Raw genomic sequence first — 16,572 nt, 5'->3', positions numbered from 1 at the left:
TTATTATTTGATAATGAGTAATAGAATTAATACTATACTATAAACTATGTGGGGGGGAGGGAAAGAGGGAAAAAAGGAGGGGGGAAGGGGGGTGTTGAATTTCAATCAAATAAATATAATTAAAAAGCAACAACTATAGAATAAATAGCAATACGCACCAAAATTGAAATATAATAAGCAAAACTATTAATTTAAATAACAGAGACTCCAGATAAAGTAAAAGATCAACGAGTAAAATAATATATAACAGCGATTACACAGAGAGAAACGGAAGTAAAAGGGGGGGGTTAAACAAGGACAATAGCGAAAACTAAGGCAAGAACGAAGAATTAAATTCTAAATTGACACAGGAACGACTACTTCACCAGCTCAACTCCAAAATTGGGACCAAAGAAATTAAGCGAACTAAGGCTTTACAAACAAAAAAAGGGGGGGGAAACAAACGGGAAAAAAGCCGCTAGGCGCGTGGGCGGATGCCCGCAGCCCAGCTGATCAGCGGGGTATCGGGGAGGGAAATTCAAATCGTGAAAGAAATTGAAGGATTACAACGATCGAACAGGGAAAACCAAGCAGTAAAACTTAGAATAAGCAGAGCCAAGTACGCCAATACGCCGACGGAGCTATGGGAAGCACGAACCAACCGCAAATGCCACGAGGCAAAAAAGGCAAGAGCGGGAAGAAGCAGCAGCCTTTTATATGCTGCTCCCACACCCTTCCTGATTGGGTGAACGATCTCACGTGGCACCAAAATGTTTGTATCGCGAGCATTCACGAGTCCTCCCTTTAATAATGGTGGCGGCAAATCCGTCCCCAAAAGGAACGACATATTTGAAGAAATGATTGTTGGCACAGCCTGCTCCTCAAAGTCCTTCTTTGCTTAAACAATGTTTGTTTTACCAGATACGTTATATTCTTCATTTGATGAAGACACACTTTTTTAAGTTCATGGGATTGTATCCAACTAAGGTCTGCTTAGAGTAGGCCCATTGAAATTAATGGATCTAACTTAATCATATCATTTGATTTCAACAGGTCTACTCTGAGTATCACTAACACTGGATATAACCCACAGGCTATTTTTTTAAAAAAATTGAAATATAACAGTACAAGAGAACTTGTATTCCAAAACATTTGGTCCATGATAATCTTCTTCCCCAGCCCATCCAACCCCTCCTCATAAAAGTGCAGATTGCCTTCATATCTCTTTTCACCTTTCCAGAGCTCTAACCTCAGGATGCCCAAATCACTTAAGACACACTTGACACTACTTTTCAGCCATGCTGGCATCTGCTTATACTTTCTTATATTCTTTTTAGCCAGTGGTAGGCAACTGACCTCTCAAAGCATAGAAGTCTTCTATACTTCACTTTGCATGTTAATGGTTATATGAATGAGGATGATTGCTTATCTGTATTTCACCTTTGCATGTTAATGGTTATATGAATGAGGCCGATTGCTTACCATCTAGTCAGAACTCGACCAAGGCATTTTGCTGCCTAAGGTGGAGCAACAAGTTGTGCCCCCCCTCCCCATGGTACATAGCACTGAATGCACCTGAGACTGAAAACCCCATAAGCGTCTCTGTCCCTCCCTGGCAGTAAAAACACACCAACTATTTCCTGCCTTTTCATATCACCCCAAATCAGCTGCCTAAGATGGCCACCTTACTCTGCCTATAATAGTAAGGCTGGACGAGATGCACAGTCACCAGAGGATTATGTATCCTTTCCAATACAACAGGGTCCACAAATACATGTTTGTCCTTTTGCATGCTGTTGGAGGACAGTGGCTGCTGAATGCAAAGGGAAATAACAAATGCCAGAAATTGTTTTACACGTACATACCCATACACAGCCTCTTTGCCAGCATGTGATGTATTTTCAGTTTTAATTGTCGCTGGCAACAAGACATATCTTATGTATTAATGCAAATGACCACAGCACCATGTTGCATCATGTGAACTCTATTACCTAAAATGATAACTATTTGTTTCATTATTAAAATAATCTGATTCTGAAAAGGGACTCAAAATAGATAATAAAAACCCAGCATATAGCAGTCATGAGGCCTCATGGCTGCAGCCAATTCCTTTCCAAACAGAACATTTACCACTTGCCATGTGAATATTGCTTGTGAGCTAATTTACGCTCAGCTTTTATTACAGCAGGATTACTTTAGGCAGAGATCACTAACTCTTACTTAAAGGGGGGAAATGTATTTTGCTATTGCAAGCGTTTTCAAAATGGTGGAAGGCTTGAAATTAAATTACATCAAATTCCTTTATATAATTCTGCATTTGCTTCTCTTTTATTTACTGTCATCTTGCTAGCATGATATCATGCTGGCTGAAGAGAGAGGGCCATGCTATTTATACTGTGCTGCACTGTCCTTTAATTGACCTTGTTTGTGCAGGGGAATGGCGGCTTTTTCTCAAGCTGCCAGGCTCTTTTTATTGCTGCATTTTGACCATGCACTAGTGGTTCTTTGTGCTGCCACTAAGTTCGGGAATCAATACAGCATTCCCCGCAGCCAATAAAGGAAAGCTGACAGCATGAATTAACTGAATGTAGCCAGTTGCATGGAGAGCCATTGTCTTTAACAAAAATTGGGATGATTACCAGCTTCCATCACTTAGTGGAGGCTTTAATGCAAAGCGTGAGGTTGCGGTAATTTAATTTTGGCCCGCTGCTCTGACACACTCCCCTTTGCTACTGCTTTGTGAAGGCCAAGCTATTAATGGCTGCAAACCAAAACACATAGGAGACAAAGGCACAGAGACACAGGCACACAGAGGCAGCAGAGTTGTCTTGTAGTGTTTACAGATATTGGCAGGCACCCTTATTTCCCCATAGAGTGGTCACCACTGAAGTAATCCATAGGACATGAGCCAGAGCAACAAACAATCTGGCTTTAACCTTTCCACAGACTACAGGGGCAGCTAGGAAGAGGGGAGGAAGGGAATGGCAGAGAGGGAGGGGAGAGAGAACATATTGCTCTGCTTCCCAGTTTGGCTGAGATCTTTTACATCCAGAGATGCAGTGGGACAATACAGAAAAGGCCTAGGCTAAAATCAAATGCAAACTTCATAGCCGTGGCTTGCTTGTTGCTGGTGTTGCTGAGAGGATGAACGAAATGGCAGTTTGAAAAAGTAATGGGTTTTACTCCAGGTGCAATGAAATTGAAAAGTGTAGTTCCATTTGACAGGTAATATTGCTCGTTCGAATAGATTTAAGCTCAGTTATTTAAAGGGGCAGTGTATTAGTCACAAACCATTTAACACAAGCTTTTAACTTGTTTTCACATTTGACAGTGGTACGGGAGTCTGTCTGGGAAGCAACATTTTGAAAGCAATCCCGCTCTAAAAAATTTTATCTTCTCTTTGTTTGCTGTAAAGCAGTGAGGAAGAGAAGGGAATGGTGTGGTTACGTCCTTTCCCACTGTATGTGGCAAAACTGGGAGAGGAGGCCTCATCTATTAGAACTGGAAAGATGATCCTTCCAGCCATGCCAATTGGCATTGGGATACTTTGCACATCCATGGGGAAGCAAAAGGGGGGGAAGGATTGTATTGTCTTGCATCTCACAGAATTACTTTAAAGTGTTTCTTACACTGTTGTTGATGACTTATTTTTATTATTTATTTATTATAATAAATAAATTATCTTTATAATTTATAACTTTTATATTTATTTTAATAAATAAATTATATCCCGTCCTTCCTCCCAGAATAAGCTTTATTATTAAACACTTTCATCAACTGATCATGAAGCACTTTAAACATACCAATTCAATCTCACCACACTCCAAAACCAATACAAAGATCTAACCCCACTGTTAAATAACCCCTGCTTGTCCTACAATGATTGCAGTATAAAGTCCAGTTCCATGCGAACATCATGCCAACACCCGGACCAATTAGCATGCGTGCATATCTCTGAATGCCAGTTGCTGGGGGGAAACAAGCAGGAGCACTATTGCCCTTGTGTCCTACTTGTGGATTTCTGATAGGTATCTGGCTGGTTGGCTGGCCAATGGAACAGCAGAATGCTGGACTAGATAGGCCTTTGGTCTGATCCAGCTGGGTTAGAGAAACGATTATGAACAAAATATGCAGGTGTTGGGGGGGGGTCAATAAGATCTGATTTTATATGTTCCTACTCTAATTGACATAAATAAAAATTATTAGGGATTTCAGATGAACAGTCATAAGCCCTATGAGACGTAGCCTTACATAAGCCTCCTTTATGCATGCATGCATGACATGTAAGGAAATCAGACACTGAATGGGGGCAGGGCCACTTTACTTTAGCCCCACTCTAAGGTTGCTTGGCAGAGCTGTCATTGACCCTGATGACCATATATTAGGCATGGATATCTGCAAGGGAAAACCTACACATATAAACCTCTATGCACATAGTTGGCTGCATGTTCAACTGATCTCCCTCCTGCTGAGTTACTCCAGCATACCACGATGGAGAGGGGAAGGGGCAGGACGCTGAGGTTGACATCTGGCATAGCCAATCCAGCTTTCCTGTGGGTCCATTTGCATGATGGCGACCTTGCCGCTACCTTGCCCCTCCCTCTCTCTGTCCCAGTATGCAGCAGCAATCCAGCCAGAGGGAAGTCAGGTGAGCAGTGCTGGCCCATCACACTGTCTGCTACTAGCACATAGACTTTCATCACGTTCTGAGCCCTTGCATGATTGGGATTCCAGAGCATATAAGGACTTTCCTTTGCAGACATCCGCACCGAATGCATGAACCCTGGGAGTAGAGCAAGCAGTGGTATGTAATCTCATGCGTGGGGCCAGAGGTACAGTCCCACTGCCCTGTCTACACATGATGCCCTTAATGTGATGCATATGTGAAGGGGTCAAAGCTTTCATTTGAAAGAAGGATGCAGTGCTAAGGCTGCTGAAAATATCAGTCAGATTATAAAAATATTATAATCCTAATGCAATTTTGTTGTGGCTCCCAAATCATTAAAAAGCTTGAAAGTGTCTCTTATATCATGTGAAAACACTGACAGTTAGAAAGTTTGGCATCGTTAAGATTACTGACTTTTTAGAAAGAAAACAAGGACAATGCACATTCAGCTTTGCTTTGAATGTATTAAATTATTTGGATTAAAAAGAAAAAATGATGGGGAAACAAAAGTAATACTAATTTGCATTTTGCAGTTCAAAAAGAATATTGCTTTGATAACTAGTGTTGTATATTTACAGTATACACGCACGTACTCCTGGGAATGAACATTCTAAGGTGCTGTGAAGGCAACGTCTCTGCTATACACATTCTCATTTTGTGACATAATGAAATCTGGATCAATGGAGGACTGGTGGGTGGATGCTGCTGCTGTTCTTATAAACCACTGAGTTAAACTATATGGCATTTAAATCCTTACCACCTCTAAGTCCAGAGCTAAATGTTACACCTTCCTCATGATATTTTGAATTCTTATGTGATATCACCATGCATTTGCAATGTGTGTCATGTGTAGGTAGCATGCTGAGTCTTCTATTTTCCACCTCAAGAATTCTCCTCTAAAACTATGTGATATTCTCTGCAATGAAAAAGTCCTTCACTTTGCCAACCACAAATCGTTTAAGGTTTTAAACACTAACGTGAGCACCTTAAATTAGCCTCAGAAATGAACTGGCAACCAATGCAACTATTTTAGAACAGGGGCTATATGAGTTCTAAAAGGAACCCCAGCCAGTAATCTGGTCCCTGCATTTTGGACCAGTTGAAGTGTATGAGTCATCTTTTTTTTTTTTTTTTTTAATAATTTTTATTCAAATTTTTCCAAAAACAAACAAAACAAAGTCAAAAAGACATAACAATACAACAACAAAAAATAAAAATAAAATAGTTGACTTCCGATTTGTCGCAGATCAGCTATAAGTATATAATATACATCAAACCTGTCCCTTAATGTATACATACAGAATCCCTTTTCTCCATAAGCTGTCTTAATCGTCAAATCCCAGTATCATCATTTTATTTTGATCTTTCAACAAAAAGTCTAAGAGAGGCTTCCATTCCTTAAGAAATGTATCTGTCGATTTTTCTCTAAGTAAACATGTCAATTTATCCATTTCTACTAAGTACATTAATTTCAATAGCCATTCTTCCATTGTTGGTGTTGATTCCATTTTCCACTTTTGTGCATATAATAATCTTGCTGCCGTAATCATATACAATATTATTCTTCCATATTTCTTTTCTATTTGTTTATCCATAAAACCCAATAAAAAAAATTCTGGTTTTGACTGAATATTTATCTTTAGAATTTTTTGCATCTTCCTACCTATCTGTGCCCAAAATGATTTTGCCTTTTTACACAACCACCACATATGATAAAATGATCCTTCTTGTTGTTTACATTTCCAACAAACATTAAAAACATTACTATACATTTTTGACAACTTTTCTGGAGTCATGTACCAACGGTACATCATTTTATAAAAATTTTCTTTAAGATTATAACATAGTGTAAATTTCAAACCTTTTTTCCACATATTTTCCCATTGATCCATTTGTATGTTATAACCAAAATTTTTTGCCCACTTTACCATACACTCTTTTACTTGTTCTTCCTCCATATCCATTTTCAATAAGAGTTTATACATTTTCGCAATTATATTTTCATCATTTGTACACAATCCTATTTCAAAATCAGATTTACTTATTTCAAACCCATACATTTTCTTGTCCATTTTATATCTTTCTAACAATTGTAAATAGGCGAACCATTGAAAACTATATCCTTCCTTTGTCAGTTGTTCTCTCTCTTTCATTATATATTCTCCATGTACATTTTCTAATAGTTCTTGATAAGTTAACCATTTCTCTTTTCCAGCCATTTCTCTTCTATAAAACGCTTCTTGGCTTGAGACACATAATGGTATTTTCGAATAAAACCTTGGTTTATATCTATTCCATATTTTCAACAGAGGACGTCTTATAAAATGATTGTTAAAGTCTACATTTACTTTTACTTTGTCATACCATAGATATCCATGCCATCCCCACTTCAAATTATGACCCTCCAAATCCAATAGTCTTTTATTCCTCAATAAGATCCATTCCTTTATCCAGACTAGACAGCAGGCAGCAAAATAAAGTCTCAGATTTGGTAATCCCAGTCCTCCTCTTTCTTTGGCATCTTGTAGTAGTTTAAATTTAACTCTTGGTTTTTTTCCTTGCCATACAAATTTAGAGATCTCTTTTTGCCATTGTTTAAAAGGTAAATCAGAGGATATTACAGGTATTGTTTGAAACAAAAACATCATTCTCGGTAATACATTCATTTTTATCACAGATATTCTACCCATTAATGACAATTGTAGTTTATCCCATCTTAGCAAATCTTTCTTAATCTCTGTCCATAATTTTTCATAATTATTATGAAACAACTTTGAATTTTTATTTGTCATAATGATACCTAAATATTTCAACTTTTTCTCTATTGTAAAATCTGTCTTGTCCATTAACTCTTTCTGTTCCCTTAAAGTTAAATTTTCCCCCAACATCTTTGTTTTTTGATTGTTGATCTTAAATCCTGCTAACGGTCCAAATTCTTTTAATTTGTCCATCAATACATTAATTCCTTCCAAAGGATTTTCTAGTACAATTATCAAATCATCAGCAAATGCTCTCAATTTATATTCTTCTTTTTTTATCTTTAATCCCGAAATTCTTTTATCTTGCCTTATATCTCTAAGCAGCACTTCTAAGACCAGAATAAATAAAAGGGGAGATAAAGGACATCCCTGTCTTGTACCCTTTTGTATTTCACATGAATCCGTTAAATCTCCGTTAACAATTATCTGAGCCTTCTGAGATGTATAAATCGATCTAATCCATTTTATAAAATTGTCTCCAAAATCCATTTGCTCCAAAACCTGAAACATAAATTTCCAATTCAAATTATCAAATGCTTTTTCAGCATCTAAAAAAATCAAAGCTGCTTGTTTATCATTTCGTTGTTCTAAATATTCCAAAACATTCAAGACATTCCTGACGTTGTCACGTAATTGTCTTTTAGGTAAAAACCCTGATTGATCTTCCTGAATAAATTGTTGCAATATTATTTTCAATCTTTCTGCCAAGATCATTGTAAAAATTTTATAGTCATTATTCAATAGAGATATTGGTCGATAATTTTTTGTTTTAGTTAAATCTTGCTCCTCTTTAGGTATTAATGTTATATTAGCATTTTTCCAACTATCCGGTATCTTTCCCTCTTGCAGAATAAGATTCATTGTAGACTGTAAAGGTAGTAAGAGTTCTTCCTCCAAACATTTATAATACATTGCAGATAACCCATCTGGTCCTGGTGCCTTTCCTAATTTAATTTTGTTTATAGCTTCAGATATCTCTCTTGACGTAATAGGGCCATTAATAGCTTGTCTCTGAAAGTCTGTAATTTTAGGCAAATTCTGTTTAGATATATACTCTTCTATTTTTTCAGATGGAATTTCCTGACATTTGTACAATGTTGAATAATATTGATGAAAAATCTGTTTAATTTTTACATTATCTGTCAACGTCTCATCTCCTTCTTGTATCTTTAAAATAATATTTTTTGATGTTCTTTTCTTAATTTATATACTAACCATTTCCCAGGTTTATTTGCAAATTCAAAAGTCCTTTGTTTAGCAAAATTTAGTTTTCTTTCAATTTCTCTAACTGTCAGCATTGATACTTGCTTCTGTAACATTTTAATTTGATTTACAATAGAAGCTTTAGTTGGATTCTTTTTCAATTCTTCCTCTTTTTGTTTTATTTCTTCCAAAATTAATTGCATTTTCTGTTGTTTCTTTTTTTTTAATTCAGAGTTACATTTAATAAAATATCCCCTCATAAATGCCTTACTTGTATCCCAAACGATATTTTCACTTGTTCCTTTATGTAAATTATGTTCAAAAAACTCTTTTAATTTCTTCTTACATTCTTGTACTACTTTGTCATTCTGTAATAAAGATTCATTTAGTCTCCATCTAAATCCAAGATTTTTCTTTTTTAAAGTTAATATCACAGGGTTATGATCCGAAAAAGTTTTTGGTAATATATCCATTTTAAAAGTATCCTTCGCTAAAATTTTAGACATCCAAATCATATCAATCCTCGAGAATGTTTTGTGTCTTTCTGAGAAATAAGTAAATTCCTTTGCATTATCATTTATATATCACCAGGTATCCACCAATTCTAAATTTTCCATCAGTTCAAAGCAAATCTTCGGTAATTTACCCTGTGTCTCTTTGATATTTTTTTCAGAAAGCCTATCAATTTTTGGTGAGATTACCCCATTCCAATCACCCATAACACACCAATGGTCATATGAAAACTCTGACAATTTTTCCATAAGTCCTGTGTAAAACCTTGTTTTATCTTCATTGGGGGCATAGATACCCACTATCAAAATGTTTGTACCCTGTAGAGTAATTTCAACCCCCACAAATCTACCACTATCATCCAGTAATACCAATTTAGGAAGCAATTGTGGGTTAATGTAGAGAACAACTCCATTTTTTTTTTTTGGTCCAGCCGAAATAAATTCTTCACCCAAATTTTTACAAATCAAATATTTGGAATCTTTCTTCTTAATATGAGTTTCTTGTAAACAAATTATATCCAATTTTAATTTTTTCAAATAATGAAACACTTTCTTTCTCTTCTGCGCCGTATTGGCTCCATTTATATTCCAAGTTAGATATTTGTAATCCATCTTTAAGCGTGTATTTTAAAATGTGCCTGATGGTCCTTTTAATCCATCATCTTCCTTCCCTTCCTCTGCATATCTTTGTTGACTTTGTTTCCCAGGAATTATATCCATATCTTTGAGTTTATCTTCATCCATGTCTTTTGAAGCTTTTCTCAAGAAGTCCCTTGCTTTTTGAACAGTATTCAATCTATATTTCTGTTGTCTGAATGTAAAGATCACTCCTTCTGGAACATCCCATCTAAATTGAATTTTGCGTTGCTTAAGTTTCTCTGTAAGGAAAGCATATTCTTTTCTCTTACGTAAAAGTCTAATAGGAATTTCTTTCATCACCAGTATTTCCTTACCATCAATTTTAAAGGTATTTTTAAAGTGTTGCTGTAATACCATATCTCTGGTCGTCTTCTTTATAAAATGAACAAGCACATCTCTTGGAATTTTATTCATTGTTGCATATCTGGAATTAATTCTATACACTTTGTCTATTTCAAATTCCATCCGATCTTCATTCAAATCCAGAAATTTTACTAGAGCATTAACAATTTTATCTCTGATGTCTTCACCTGTTTCCTCAGGAATTGCACGGAATCTCAAACAATGTTCTTTATTTCTCATTTCAGTCACAGCCATATAATCCAGGTTTTTTTCTAATTCCAGATTTAATATATCTGTTCTATTCTCCAAGATTTGTACCTTTTCTTTAGTGTTTTTTGCATCCTCCTTTATTTGCCCAATTGTCCCTTTGATCTCATCCACTTGTGTTTTAATATAGTCTTTTATATCTGTCAGTTCAGTTTTCATTTCCTGTTTTATATCATTAATCCCTTCCATTATTTTTTGAAACATATCTGGGGGTATAGCCCCTTCCTGTGGATCAGTAGAACCTCTTCGCTCCTGGGCCTTAGTTGCTTTTCTAGTTGTCATTTTCAAGAGAAGCCTTTAATTTCTGATATTAATCACTGTTTCAAAACCTAGAGGCAGTCTATTTCTTTTTTTTCCCTCCACCAACAAAAGAGTTAATATTCCAGGCCTGTTATTGAAGTCCAGCCAGCACAGCACAGTTCTTATCTACATCCAAGAATGCAAAACAATTCTGGTTCCCAACACCAAACAATTAGTAACATATACGAGCAGCAGATTCGTCCAAAGAGAAATAGTCCAAAGAGAAAAATAGTCCAAAATATAATAATTACCTCTCATCCGTTTTTAAACTTTAAAACTCCAAATTCAGGCCAGCTTTTTGTCGTAAAAAAAGTATATAAGTTGTTTACATTTTCTTTCTTCCTTAATTATATTTAAAAGAGAAAAAGTATGACTCACCCAGGTTTCTCAGTTGCTGATTCGTAAACAAATCCCTTTTATTGCAGTAATTTAAGCCGAATGATAAGATTTAGACAGAAGTAGGCTCGCTGGTTAAGAACGTTTTTTTTTAAGAAGAAAAAAGAACGCTTCGCTTTTTTCCAGTACAGCTTGCGTGGAAATCCTGACTCCGTCTTCAGCCGATCGGCATGCCTTCTTATCTCAGGAATTTCCTGATCAATTCCAGCCGCCGACAGCTCAACGAAGTCTTGTGGAAAATCTGATCGGTTCTCCTATACCTTGGAGAACATTTAAGCCAGTCCAAGATTCCTCTTGGCTGGCTCTTAACCTGAAAAAAGCTTCCTCTGAGGCAGAGCTCCCTCAGAGACAACCACCAGCCAGCACTACTTCCGGGAAGTCCCGTATGAGTCATATTCAAGGACAGCCCCATGTAGAGTGCATTGCAATAAGTCCCGCTCTGCTAGCCCGAGCACAGCCTGGTTGGGTGGGGCATAGTTACGACCAGGGATTGAAGCCCCGGTCGTCATTTTGGAGGATGGCAGCAGTTGTGCAGCACATGTGGCTTGCGTGCGTGGCATGACTGTGTGGGGTGGTGCATCAGGGCTTATTTAAGTCCATGCTGCCCTCTAGGCTTCCTCTTGGCACATGACAGTGGAGGGAGGATGGAGGATGAGCGGCTGATGGGCAGCAAGAGCAGTGGCCATTTTGTTGGCCGTGCATGGAGATTGCAGCACCATTTTGTTGGCGCCATGTGCATGGTCTGATGGCCTTCTTTGGTCTCACCTGGCCTGATAATAGCCCGGGCTGCAGCATCCGAAAGGCAGCAGAAGCAGTGACCACTGATGCGAGGTAAGCTGGTGGGGCTTTCAGGACCACTCAGAGAACTTTAGGGTCCACTGGGTGCTGGCCAGTTGGGTTAGGGAACACCCAGCTGCCCCTGATCCCTGTCACCGTTTTTTGCCCTGTTAATGGGATTATTAGGTCAGTGGGGTGCACTGTGCTCACCATTCTTTGAGGTTCAGTTGTTTCATGCAGCAGCCCTCGCACTGCTTTTTGGAGCCTGGTTACCAGTTGTCTACCGGGCCCAATTCAAGGTGTTGGTCTTGACCTTTAAAACCCTATACGGTTCCGGCCCAGTTTATCTGAAGGAACGCCTCCAGCATCACCAATTATGCCACCTAACAAGATCAGCCACACAGGACCTTCTCTCGGTCCCACCAGTCAGAACAGCTAGGCTGGTGCAGACCAGAGAGAGGGCATTCTCGGTTGTGGCCCCCACTCTCTTGAACTCTCTCCCTTTCGATCTTCGACATTCCTCCTCCCTGATGGGTTTTCGCCGAGCCTTAAAAACCTGGCTATTCAGGCAGGCCTACAGAATCCTCGGGGTGGATGAGCTTTTATAATGTATTAATTGATGTTTAGATTATTTTTGTACTTTTTTGATTGTATATTGTATTTTATCCTGGTTGTTGTAAGTCGCCTAGAGTGTCCGTTAACTCGGACAGATAGGCGACTAACAAATAAAATTTATTATTATTATTATTCCAGATCAGGGAGATGGTCACTGGGTCCAAGTTGGACTCTTCCCTACTCACACTCCTGTGGTCAGATGTTAGTTTTGAGGGAGGTTGTGTTAATATTAAATTACGCTGTTCCAAGACTGACCAGCGGCACAAGGGTCATACCTGTTGGTCAGTGAAGCATGCTGTGAGACTCACAGACAGGGTTTTTAGCAAAGAGAGTGAAACCTGAAGCAGAAGGGTTAAGCTGTGAGAACAGAGCGCCAGGTTTGCCAAGGTCAGTAGCTGGCTGGGAAGCCTGATAAGGTGGGATGCTTGGAAAAACTCAGTGTGGGGGAAAAGCTGTCTGTGAAGAGAACTGTGTCTAATGTCTTTGCCTAGTAAAGACTCTTACAAGAAACTTGCCTGGCCTGGCTTATTCCTGTTCTATGCTACTCTTGGATTCCATCCTTGTATGATCTATACACGCACACACCAACAGGGGTTATGGGCCCAGCTTATCATACAAGGTAGCGGGTTTGAGAGCAGTTGACGTGATGTTGGTGCAGAGAGAAACAAAGTGCAAGTAAGAGGCAAGTAAGAGTGGACAACATGGCTGTAAACCTGTTATCCGGGATGCCGATGGAGAGACTGAGTGCTGTAAACTACTCCAGCTGGAAATGGAGAATGAGAGCAGTTCTGATTAAAGAAGATTTGAATGATGTCGTAGAAAACCCCCCTCCGGCAGCTCCTTCAGCAGCGTGGTTGAAGAAAGATGAGAAAGCGAAGGCTTTTATTACTCTGGGGCTGTCTGATTCTCAACTGTTGCTGGTGAGTAATGAGCCGACAGCTAATCAGATGTGGGAGAAGCTAAGAGCCGCTCATGTGCAGCAAACTGCTGGGAGCAGGCTGTGTTTAGCACAGAAACTTTATCAGATGCGTTTTACAGATGAAGTGACTATGACAGAGCATCTGGCTGAATTTCGTAGATTAAATGCCGAGCTGCAAGATAGAGGAGTGCATCATAGTGACATTCAGATGGTCTATATACTGTTATCTTCATTTGATCTAAAATGGGACGTCATGGTCTCTAGCCTGGAAAGCTTACCAGACGGAAATCTAAATTTGGACTTTGTAGAACAGAAACTTCAACAAGAGTGGAATAGAAGACAAGAGAATAAGAAAACAGAGTTAAAAGAGACTGTGGCTGTACAACAACAACAAAATCAAAGAAGCAGGCAAGAGAATAAAACATGTTACTTTTGTGGGTCCCGTGGACATATACAGAGACATTGTTTAAAGAAGAGAAATAACAGGGACTTTGGAAGTCAGAGAACAAGCGTGAACTTTGTTACTAAGGAGGACAATAAACTCATTAACTCTAAGTGGCTTCTCGACAGTGGAGCGTCTAATTGCCTAATCACAGACTCTAGTTTATTTTACACTTCAAAGCCGACGCAGGAGAAGATTTATCTGGCTGACGGATCGACTCAAGACACAATTGCAAAAGGCACGCTCAGGTTACGTAATTTGGGAACTATATTAACAGATGTGTTATTGGTTTCTGGTTTAAAATATAACATTCTATCAGTAAGAAAATTGGCTCAAATAGGTTGTAAAGTTACATTTGAAGGGGATAGATGTTTTGTGAGAAAGGATGGTGAAATATGCATGCAAGGGAAATTACAGAACCAAATGTTTATGGTTGAGTGCAATCTTGATAAACCCAGGTGTGCTTGGATAAGAGTTAATAAAGATAAACATGATAATTGTTTACATGAATGGCACAGAAAATTAGCACACGCACATTTCGAAAAGGTACAAAACACCCCAAAGCATAGTCAAGATTTGAAATTAACACATTGTGAGCATGTGGATGAGTGTGAAGTATGCTACAAAACAAAAATGACTGTGACTCCGGTAAATAAGAGCTGTGAAAGCACGACCACTGAACCCTATCAGCTCATACATGTGGATTTGGCTGGACCTTTCCAGTGCTCAAAAGGTGGAGCAAGGTTTTATTTAGTGATTGTGGATGATTTCTCCAGATTTACACATGTGTTCTTATTGAAAAAGAAAAGTGAAGCAGAAGAGAAATTGAAGGCATTTATACAGAGAACAGAGACACAATATGGGGTTGTTATCAAAAATATCAGATCAGATCAAGGTGGAGAATTTACCAGTAATTCATTTAAAACATATTTGGAAAAGAAGGGAATAATACAGAGTCTCACTGCTCCCTTCAGCCCATCCTCCAACGGAACTGCAGAGAGGAGGAACCGGTCATTGCAGGATTCAATGACAGCCATGCTAGCAGATGCTGATATGAATAACACTTATTGGGGTGAATGTATTCTGTACACTGTTTATATTCAGAACTGTCTCATGCACAGAACAATAGGCATGTCTCCCTATGAGAAATTGACTGGAAGAAAGCCCAGGGTGAAACACATAGAACGTTTTGGGGCAAAATGCTGGGTACATGTTGCAAAACAGAAAAGGCATGGTAAATTAGGCTCAAGAGCTCAGGCAGGACGCATTTTGGGATTTCAGAATTCATATTATAGAGTTTGGTTGCCTGAGAAACAAGTAGTGTTAAGCAGAAGCATAAAGGTGATAGATAAACCTTGGAGAGACAGTCAAACAGTTATACTTGATAGTGCAAGCAAGCAGGAAGCAGCAGATGTTCCTTTTGGGCAGCAAATTCCATTAAGAACTGCATTGACTGATCTAATACACGGTGGCAAACGTACTGTAAAAAGGCTGAGAGGTGAAGACATGGCAATGCAAGATACAGAAGTGCCAAGTACAAGTGCAGACACAGGTGCAGGTCCAAGTAAAATTGAAAGTGAGGAAGAAATGGAAATAGATAATGTTAGGAGATCAGAAAGAAAAACGAAAGGTCAACCACCTCAGAGATTCACATTTAATGTTACACAACAGAATAATGAGACAGATGAATATCCAGTAGAATGGGAAAAAGAAGGACCAATAGATAAAGAAACAATGGATCTCATGTGGAAGTTTTGTGTTGAGGAATGAAATATAAATGTATTATCAAATAAAAGTGAACAAAAATGACTCTGTGAAACTTGTATGAAGAAAGAAATAAAGAAACAAGAACTGAATTGAAAAATGTAAATAGAAACTGTAAGAAAACAAACCATGTACTGATATGTATTGTAATGAAAAGTTAATATTGTAGAAATGTAATGATGAACAATGAAGTTTTGTAATCTGTGAGTCTCAGGTGGGGGCTGTTGGTCAGTGAAGCATGCTGTGAGACTCACAGACAGGGTTTTTAGCAAAGAGAGTGAAACCTGAAGCAGAAGGGTTAAGCTGTGAGAACAGAGCGCCAGGTTTGCCAAGGTCAGTAGCTGGCTGGGAAGCCTGATAAGGTGGGATGCTTGGAAAAACTCAGTGTGGGGGAAAAGCTGTCTGTGAAGAGAACTGTGTCTAATGTCTTTGCCTAGTAAAGACTCTTACAAGAAACTTGCCTGGCCTGGCTTATTCCTGTTCTATGCTACTCTTGGATTCCATCCTTGTATGATCTATACACGCACACGCCAACAATACCACCATTTTATCTCCTTCCCCAGAACTGAACATCTGCCTGGTGAAGGTGTTACAGTGTTTCTTGGAGGCTCGGGGATCCAGGCCTGTTTATTTGTTTATTCACGAGGGGGGTCTCCCCTCACAAAGTTTCAGTTTGGACTGAACACCACAGGGTTTGGGACCCACTCTTTTGGAATCGGAGCTGCCTCCACAGCAGCTTATCTTGGGTTTTCACAAACATGGTGCAAGCCATAGGACGGTGGAAATCAGGAAATCATTTGCCCCTTTGGTGAGCCTGGAGGTCCAGAACTGTTTGCGTTTTTGGCAGGTTGCTGGAAAGGGACGCAGCAGATGCACATCCTACTCTGTGGCCATAGCATGATCTTCTGGGAGGGCCGTAGGGCTACAAAGTCACATGTTGGTTTGCAGTTGGGCCTCAGTCAGTGGGCCACAATTTAATGGCTGGGCCGATG

The sequence above is a fragment of the Rhineura floridana genome, chromosome 1 (assembly GCF_030035675.1).
Source record: "Rhineura floridana isolate rRhiFlo1 chromosome 1, rRhiFlo1.hap2, whole genome shotgun sequence".
Classification (NCBI taxonomy): Eukaryota; Metazoa; Chordata; class Lepidosauria; order Squamata; family Rhineuridae; genus Rhineura; species Rhineura floridana.
This window is presented reverse-complemented; position numbering follows the sequence as displayed.